This window comes from Camellia sinensis, chromosome 14, assembly GCF_055761805.1.
Source record: "Camellia sinensis isolate YWXY chromosome 14, ASM5576180v1, whole genome shotgun sequence".
NCBI lineage: Eukaryota > Viridiplantae > Streptophyta > Magnoliopsida > Ericales > Theaceae > Camellia > Camellia sinensis.
The window spans coordinates 94017886-94026729 of NC_138974.1; the positions used below are offsets into that span (position 1 = coordinate 94017886).

At 35.4% G+C, this 8844-nt stretch overlaps 1 long non-coding RNA gene across 1 annotated transcript; it reads right to left on the minus strand.

The window, feature by feature from the left end:
* Positions 1-1184: 1184 nt before the first annotated feature.
* Positions 1185-5383, minus strand: LOC114264767 (uncharacterized). The gene is made up of 7 exons (XR_014351009.1): positions 5194-5383; positions 4232-4282; positions 3901-3973; positions 2290-2362; positions 1599-1668; positions 1393-1470; positions 1185-1289 (listed from the first exon to the last, which is right to left on the minus strand). It is a non-coding gene; the product is annotated as an uncharacterized LOC114264767 (long non-coding RNA).
* Positions 5384-8844: the final 3461 nt, after the last annotated feature.

Sequence of the window (8844 nt, forward strand, 5' to 3'; positions counted from 1 at the left end):
ATGCGGGGTTAATTGAAGGACTGCTAGCAAGACCTTATGTTATATACTTGGAAGTAAATGTTCAACAAGCTTACCAAACATGAAGGATGAAGAGAATAATGAAAGGGTAGTGGTGACTGGCCCAAAACAGCCACACACATCATGCTGATCCTTCCTTAGAACTGTCAACGAGTGGGGCAACCATTGACAGTTCAGTTCTTGCAAGAGACTATCAGCTCATCACTCCAATGCTGTCTTTTTAATGGAAACTAGCAATCAATCAGGAAGTAGAATTCTAAGAAATTGAGTACTACATGTTGCATCGTTTCGCCATGTTTCAAAGAATGAATAATACATATTTCGCAAAGACTTGAACCCTAGATCAATGTTCTTCCAAAAACATTGATAAGTCATTCACAATGTACAACACTTCTAACAATTCAATTATTTATGAAAGTATAAACAATTTTGAGATCAGCATCTAAATCTTCTGAGCATGTAAAGTGGCTATAGTTTAGAATGATAAAGAAGCTGGCATGTGATGAAAAATTAAATTTGAAATATAGATTAATCAATTTTGTAGCATTAGTACCATCTGCAAGGAAAAACTGATCTTAAGAAGCTCTGCCCTCTTTACACCATCCGTAGAAATTTACAGAGCAGCTGGATTGATTTCAACTCCTGTGATCGATCAAAAGGAATAGGCAGCTGATGGGAGAATAATGCATTCCCCACCCAAAATGATCAGCATTCTGGTAAAAGATATCAGGAAAACCAAACTGTTCCTGGTCTTTTCGTGATATAACCTGTGTGTAAACATCAAAGAAGAAAATCCTTAGGGGAAGTCCTTTATATATGCCCATTGTATGTAAGAATCCCTAACATATCAACTACTCTAAGGAGATGTAAACCAAGAAATTTTTAAAAGGAATGCTAGCAATACATTTGTTTTGGACATTAATCACAGGCAGCTTCTTGTGTTGGTAATCTCCATCTTCTTGGAAGAACTTTGTCCCATTTTATCAATGAAACTCATAGCACTCCCGTCATCCCAAATGCCCACCTGTCACATCCATAGGATCTCAAGAGAGGATTTGAAGAAACAAAAAGATCAGACTAAGTAACTTTGTAATTAGCAATCATAAAAGTGATGTTTAATAATGGAAAAAGGGTGGAAGTTTGGATATTAACAAGGGGTTACTTACCGGGAACTGGTTATAGTAGTAATCTCCTATTGTCAACATGCTGTTCCAAGAGACAAGAGACCCAAGTCCTAGAATCCAACATACTACCATTGCACCATACTTCCCCTGAAATATCATAAATAAGAACAAAAATCAATGTTCTGAATTATAATAAATATAACTCTTGGAAGTGTAAACCATTGAAATTAACAAAGTTCGACCCACAAACCTGAAGCCTAGTTGGAGATCCACTTGTTTCAGCAATAGTCATGACTTCTTCTTCAGAACAATAATAATAATCTTAATACTGAGAGGCAAATCACTTTATTGTAACATATGTTTTGAAATGTCATTTACTTGAAAAAAAAAGAAAGAAAAGAAAATACTATTGAGAAGAAGAAAGAAACATAAACCCAAATATCTGGCAGTGGTTACCTTCAAAATTGAAACTACTACACAGATGAATGCTGTACGAAATTCCCCACACATGAAAAGTCCATTTATGCTAGGAAAAAAAGGGGCAATTTCAACCAAGTAGAATGTTGATTGAAAAGCAATGCAACAATCATCAACTAAAACTAATCTTTAAGAATGCCAGAAAAAGATAGATATCTCATTTATCAAATTTTGAGCATTTCAAGGAATAAAAACAAATAAGTAAATCTATGGTTGAAAAATATTACAAAAATGAAACTGATAGCAAGAGGGTAACAGGAAATAGACTCATACATACATTGTAATGCTTTTGCCATGAAACGATCAATAAAGAACATAGACTTTAAAAAAAATTAAACAAATGCTCAAATAAAATACAAATAAGAACAATTTCTAGCAGCTACCAAGTAGAATGGTACTAAGAATCACAAACTGATAAAAAAACTTAAAGAATGCCAGAAAAGGTGGATAATCCAATTATCAAACTTTGAGCATCTCAAGAAACAGCTGAATCAATGGCTGAAAATATTGCAAAAATGAAGCAGCTAGCAAGTGGGTAAATAGAAATACATTCGTACATATCTAGGAAAATCCATTGCCAACACTGTATACTCAATTCAAAAAATTTAATGGGTATTCACAGCTAGCATCTTATTATGATTTTAATTGGCTATGTGATAGAGATACTCACAATATCTCCAAAGTCTGCAGTAGTCCTTTTGGTTGAAGGAATCTTGCCACTGAGTTCATTGTTACTAAAAACCCTGCTCAAATTAATTCACAAGATGACATTGAAATTAGGGCTCAGATTGAGAGAAACGGGGCTGCCCAGAAATTCAGTCCAACATTCCTCATCATATTATAAAATTAAAAAAAGAAGAGAACACCCATTCTGTCAACAGTTAAAAGGCAAAATTGAGTGGGACTTGTCATTATATATGAATTCATTCAAACGCATATTTAAAATATTATTCTCGTAACAAATGTTGTTCTATTTGTCACCATGAAAGCTTGTTGCTTATACTTGCCATACGGGTAAGCAAACTGCATAAATGCATAACCTGTTGTTCTGCCATTCAAGTGCATACCAGAGACTCACGAATAAATAGCTGGTTCAAAGGAACTCACACATGTATCAAAGACATATTTGAATTGAAATAATTGAAATATTCATACATAATGAAATAATTGAAATATAGGCCAAAGCATGCAAATGCACAATAAAAGGTAAGCCATACTAGAAGATTCAGTACATGCACAGTTCAGCAGAAATTTTCTGGAATGGAAACATGATGATATGAATTAAAAGATTGAAGTTTCTGATGCAAGATTTAAAGGACCAAAAAATGGTTCCACGCTCAATTTTTTCTCATCTTTTGAAAGCATGAAGAGGGAGTAAGTATGTTCACCCGGAGAAGTCAGAGGGTGTGGGAACATTTGTGCTTGAAAGGTGCAAATATTAGGATTTTATAGGAAGCTCAAATAATACATATGGCCTAAATAATTTGAGGAAAGAAATATAACATTTTGCAATACTATCAAATTATCAATGGAAAATTTTGTAAAGGAAATATTTATTTAAAAGGTTCCCATCGTATACATAAAAAAGTATGTAAAAGGTCTTAATTAATGTCCTCAATTTAATTAATCTCAATTATGGCATGACATATCACATTAATTTCTGTACATAAAAAAGGTTCCCATCGTATACATTCTGCTCATTGAAAGTCTATTAATTGTTTTCACCCAAATCTCATCCTAGGCCTAGCCCATAGGAAAGACTTAACTGCTTTGATATTGAGTGATAACTTGATAAGTATGTTGGAGTTGAATTGGAGTGCAACTACTCTATATTTATAGTTGATGGGTAGAACTTTGTACCCATTATCTTTGATCTTTGAAAATGAAACACATACAGTAAACATATTGGAACAAAGTCCTCTAGTGAGAACCCATCATAAGCATCAGCACTTCAAAGGTTGCATTATTATTACACATCAACATAGAACTCAAAAATGTTAATATTCATACATAGATTTGTGTATATAGACACATAAGAGGGGAACAAATGAGAATTAAGTTGCCAACACTAAACAAATAGTCGATTTAATCAAACTTCCATAAAATTGCTAACTTCTATATAAACAAATAAATAATCACCTACAAAATCAAGGAGGTCTCAAATGCATGCTATATGAAAGCAAGTAAAAGCAGTTTGGGAACTTAAATAAACAGTGAGCAATGGTGGTACAAATAATAACCTTGATGTAATAATTAATAATTATCAGATCAAGAACCTAACCTCTAATTCAGATATGTAGGCTTCATTTTCCTCATGTTTGGATTTTAGGATATCTGGAAGCCCGAACTTTTCCCTGAAATAGCATAGATAAAAAAAATGTCTTCAGGTCTCTTATATATATATATATGTGTGTGTGTGTGTGTGTGTGTGTGTGTGTGTGTGTCATGCTGGAGAGAACAAAACAAAACCAAAATAAAAATAAAGGATTGCAATCATGTGTAGCACCCATATAAAATGAACTAAACAATGCCAATGCTCAGCATCCATATGAACTTAAGTTAGTACCAAAAGGGTAATATATAGATGAAACAATTGACATATCAAACTATACCATAAAATAACTGAACATGAGAGATGACCTCAGCTCCAATTGATATTTAACCTGCAATTCCAGAGTTTGCTCATCAAGAGAGGACTTCAAGGTCTGAACATGAGTCCATTTAATATGCATGCCTATCTTAGTACACATATATAGCATTTAGAATGTGGCCTCATTGGAGTATGAGCCAAAATATCATTAACTGAATTTATCTCTAAAAATTGGTCTCTAGAATACACTCCCCTGCTCAACAGTTGCTGAGCATTATTCATTTAAATGCACATTTTGATTGTAGAGAAGCCATTGACAAAATCAAAATTGGATGACAACATTCAATACTTTCTATGCTATCCAATGACATAACTGCAACCTATAAAGAGTATTCCAGGAAGAGAAGCAAAGAGAATGTACACATGAATAAAGACTTGGCTAAGAGGTGATCAAAAAGAAAATAGACTTATAATTCAAATGTCATCATAACAAATTAACAATCATTATGTTCATTGCCACCAATCATTGTCAATTCCTTCTTTCCTATCCACAATGCAAATCTTGATTAGCCTTCCTAGTCTACTGTTTACAACAAATTCAGACTGCTAGCAGAAGCAATCCAACTCCCTTTGATTCTTGCTACATGAAAAGAACATTGATGTTAAAATGATATTGAAAAGAACATTATTACTCCTGCTCTACCAGAAGCAATCCAATGTAAGTTGATGTTAAAATGATATTGAAAAGAACATTATTACTCCTGCTCTACCAGAAGCAATCCAACTCTCTTTGATTCTTGCTACATGTATGGAATATATTAAGAAGTGAACATGAAAATTATTTAATAATGTTTTTGACCATGGAAAAGATTATGAGTGACTCACCATCACCCTTACAAACACCCGATATTTATGCATATGCTCAAAGCATAGAATAATAATAATCATAATAAATAAAACATTTAAACAGTAGGAGATACTAACCTTCACCAAGAGCTTGCATTTCCAATTGTTCGGTACTGGACGCCTGTGATCCATTGTCCGCTACAATAGGAGATTCTTGAGATTTTACAAAAGATGCCTATTGACATGAATTATGATGTTTAAATAGAGTTTCCATCTTGTAGAACAAGGGAAAATTTAAAGCAGTTCAAAAAATGGTAGATGTGCTGAATTAAAGATCTTTCTCTCAACTTCCGGGTAATGCAAAACTGATCATGATCAATTATATGGGGCATTTGGATGACAAAAAGGTTTGTTTCATGCAAATGCACACCTTAAATTCCCCGAGCCAATGCTCAATTTTGACCCAAATGCTAAAACAACTGTCATTACATTACACGAGCCTAAATTATCTCAACGTATGATCACATGTAACTGCTTTCCTTGCAAAAGAAATGAAAAGGAAGTTGTTTCAATGGTCACAATATAGATTCAAAAACCTTTCTATTTTGGGTAAATCCATCTCTAAGTAAATCCAAACACTACAAAATCAAAATCATTTTATGATTACGTTCACCTGTTTCGAATCAAATGAATTTTTTTGGGAAATTTATTAACTTTTTTTAATTTAATAATATTTTACCAATGTTTCCACTTCTAGCACTAATTTATATGGGAAACACTGTATATGAAGCAACTTTCTTTCTCACAATTTTTTTCCTAGATAATTCTAAAGCCCTAGAAATATCTCACTTCCGTAAGAACAACGCGAAAACACCGGCAATTTGGCAAAACAACTACTTCACAATCAATGTTCAACCCATTATGTCAAATTACAGGATCAACCATAAAACCAAAAATTTAAATTGTAATAAATGAACATAAACACACAAAGATACACATACATATCTAAAACATAACAACAACAATACTAAACAATCCATAAATATCCAATCCAAATATATGATTGTGATTTCAAAATCAAACTCACCTAAAATATGGCAGAACTTTTGCACATCACTCGGAGAAGGAACAATCCCATGGCCTCTGAACACCTCCTTGCAAGACACGAACAGCCTCTGCAGACCTGTCGGCCTCTTGGTCCTTCTATGAAATTTCTTCTTCCTAATGATCTTATCAACATGCCCAACATTCGTGTCTCTTCTCTGATCCACCAATCTTGCTTCGATCGTCATCGACCCACCACCAAAACCCTCAAAAAAACTAGTAAATCAAAACCCAAAAAAAATATTGAACAAAACAGAAATGTCTAGTTATAGTTACTTACTGATATTGATATTGACCAGGTGGGATCTCTTCCCTGTGTATTTGGGACTTCCTTTGGGATCATTTGTACCAACTTACCGCTGCTTCATGGGACGGCGGGCATTGTAGACTGATATCCACTGGGTAGCAGGACTACCTAGCTGTATTTTCTTCTTAGGTTGCTCATCTTCTTCCAAATTTATAAGCAATCTTCCACGCTTTTGCCCGGCATAAGAGATGTTGAGGTGGCGGAAGAGGAGGCCGACGATGACGACGTTGCTCCGACAACGACAGCGACGCTGATGCTACTCTTGCACTCCGGAGCCCTTTCCATTCACACAGCAGCCTCGTTTGTTGCTCGCAATCATCCACCGCCGCTCGCCCTCGATCGAGAGAGAGAGAGAGAAAAGAGGGGGGGAGGGAGAAGAGATTAGGGATTTTTTAGGATTGAGATTGGGGATTTTTTTTGGGGGGAAGGGGGCGGTGTGGAAGCGGGAATGGGGAAAAAATAAAAGGGGGAGCGGGAATGGAAAAAAAATAAAGGGTGGGAATGAAAAATAAAAATAAAAATAAAAATAAAAAATAAAAAAATAAATTTATTTTTTGTTAAAATATATATTTTTTTGTAGTTAATGAAAAAATTAATTTTTTTTTTAATCACTAAGATTGAAAATTTATTTGTTTCATTTTTATTTAATGGAAAAAAATATTATTATTTTTTATTTGGTAGAAGTAGGGGTAATATATATTTTAATGAAAAATATTTTTCACTAAAATAAAAGTTAATTTTCTGTAGTCAATGAAAAATATTTTTCTGCAGCCTATTTTTTTTTATTACTAAAAATTATGAATTAATTTTTTGTGGTAGAGGAAAGAGAGCGGCAGTAGTGGTGGAGGTGGTGGATAAGAGATGATGGTAGTGGTGATGGTGATGGTGATGGTGATGGCGATGGCGATGGCGATGACGAAAGAGATTAGTGGTGAAGTTATGGTAGTGGTAGTGCAAATGGAGTGGTAGGGATGAAACAGAGGTAATAGTAGTAGTAGTTGCAGTAGTGATAGTGGTGGTAGTAGAGTGGTGGCGATAGTAGTAGTAATGGTAGTCGTAGAGGTGAAGTGGCGACAATGGAAGTAGTGGTGGTGATAGAATGGCGTTTGCAGTAGTGGTGAAGGTGGTAGAGGAGATGGGTGGTGAGAGAGAGAAATGAGTGAGAGACAGATAGAGGAGAGAGAGAGAGAAACAAAGTGATCGCTAAAAGTGCATTTTCTTGTAGTGGATCGATAAATCGAGAAAGAGCTCAGTAAATAGAGAAGACGGAAGTGAGAAAGTGAATAACGCAAACACAGTGGAAGAGAAAGAGAGAGAAAAAGAGAAATAGATAGGGAATGAGAGTGAGAGACAGAAAAGAGACATAGAGAAAAGAGAGATAGTGGCAGTAGTGGTAGTGGTGGCAATGGTAGTAGCAATGGTAGTCGTAGAGGTGAAGTGGCGACAGTGGTAGTAATGGTGGTAGTGGAATGGCGTTTGTAGTAGTGGTGAAGGTGGTAAAGGAGATGGGTGGTGAGAGAGAGAAAAATGAGTGAGAGACAGATAGAGGAGAGAAAGAGAGAGAGAGAGAGACAAAGACAGAGTGATGAGCAAGAGAGAGACAAAGTGGTCGCTAAAAATGCATTTTCTTGTAGTGGATAGATAAATCGAAAGGGAGCTCAGTAAATAGAGAAGACAGAAGGGAGAGAGTGAGCAACGCGAACATAGTGGGAGAGAAAGAGAGAGAGAAAGAGAAGAGAAAGAGAGGGACAAAAAGATAGAGAGTGAGAGATAGAAAAAAGATAGAGAGAGAAGAAAGATGAATAAGAGAGAGATAGAGAGAAGAGAGATGAGCGAGAGAGACATAGAGAGAAGAGAGATGAACAAGAGAGAGAGAGAGAGAAGAGAGATGAGCGAGAGAGACAGAGAAATATGAGAGAGATAGAGAGAAGAGAGATGAACGAAAGAGACAGAGAGAGAAAATAGATGAGAGAAGAGATAGATGAGTGAGAGACACAGAGAGAGAGAGAGAGACAGATAGACAGAAAGAAAAGAGTGATGAGTGAGAGAGAGAAAGAGAAGAGAGAGAGGAAGATAAAAAAATAGGTGAAAAGATATAGACAAAGAGAGAGGGAGAGAAAAAAATAGCGAAAAGAGATAAACGAGAGAGAGACAGAGAGAGATGAGCGAGAGAGATAACGAGAAGAGAGACAGAGAGAGATGAGAGAGATAGACAGAGAGAAAGAGAGAGAGACAGACAGACAGACAGAGAAGAGTGATGAGTGAGAGTGAGAGAGAGAGAGAGAGAAAAGAGAGACAGAGACAGAGAGATAGAAAGATGAAAAAATGGGTGAAAAAGTTCCGTGTCTAAAGCCACATTTTCTAGTAGTGAGTCATCT